We start from the raw sequence: 1316 nt of genomic DNA on the forward strand, positions 1-1316 counted from the left end.
TCTCCCCTTTTGCCTAGATGTCCCAAATCATCTGGTATCCATATTTATTTTCTTATTCAATCGTGTAACATCTGGCCATGTGGCTAGATACAAGGGGTGGTAGTTTCTTGTAGTAGTATGGAAGAGGGCTAACAACAATGGGATTGGGAGAAGTGATACTAGATCCTTGCTCGGCCATCACATCCCCTTGGGAAGAGCTCCTGCACCTGTTAGGAGATGACCAGCCCTTGCAGGGCTCATGCCTGGTGCAAGCCTATGGCTGTAAAAGCAAGGACTGCCCTCATCATCTTGCCTGGACAAGGACAAGGTCATATCAGATGGGTGATCCACAGTGGTATATGTAATTACTGGGTTTCCAGTGGCATGAAAGTCTGCCCTGAGTGACCCTGCTTTGCCTTTTTAGGATTCCTGTAGGTTGGAGTTTGAGCTGCTTAACCCACATCAAATTGCAAGCTCATGCTGAAAGAAAAGTGTGGCAGTAGGCTGCAATTAATTACTAAGGGTCACTCAACAAGAGGAAGAGGAACATGTAGAAGAGATAGCACAGTATTGCTTCAACAGTTCCTTCAATTGATTGACAGTCTGCTTTATATGCATAGCCCACAGAGTCTGGATAAGGCAATAAAATGGATACTTGTGAGATTTCTCCCCCTCCAAAGATTTTGTGCTGGCATGAAATAATTTTGAATACAAAATCATCGTTAGTGATGCAATACTATTAATCCTTATGAAAAGAAATCTTAGTCCTGTTGGGATTAGATTTCTCACTCAATTCATTATTGTGAAGTAATTTAAATATATTTTTCTAGTATTATACTGATAGATTATATAGCCTCAACCCCAACAGTCCTCATTTAGGTGAATGAGCTTGCTTACACAAGTAAAGTCTTTAGTTCTGGATCCGTAACTTTTCAATGCCCCAGTCTTGCTGTTGCTACAAATGAAGTACTGTACCGTTTGAGAGTTAAACAGAGTATCTATGTCTGAAAGAAATTTTCTTTTGCCATTGGTATATGTTGGACAGTATAAAGTGGCTTTAGCCTTTTTCTACCATTTTTAGATTCAACCAGTGGAGCATGCTGTATGATCTCAAGCAGTTAGCTGCAACTCAGAGACTCATTGTGGCATTAACACTCTTTTCAGAATGGAGAATTTCAGTAAGCTGTGATTTAATTTGTCTTTCAGTATGATTGCTGCTTCATTAAATTCAAGTGAAAGCTATCCTGTCTAGCCTACAATGTGTTTGTGATGTTTTGGTAATATTGTTCTCATGTACCATATATAGACATTGTGATGCACATGAGATTTGAACATTT

This window comes from Balearica regulorum, chromosome 1, assembly GCF_011004875.1.
Source record: "Balearica regulorum gibbericeps isolate bBalReg1 chromosome 1, bBalReg1.pri, whole genome shotgun sequence".
In the NCBI taxonomy this organism is placed as follows: domain Eukaryota; kingdom Metazoa; phylum Chordata; class Aves; order Gruiformes; family Gruidae; genus Balearica; species Balearica regulorum.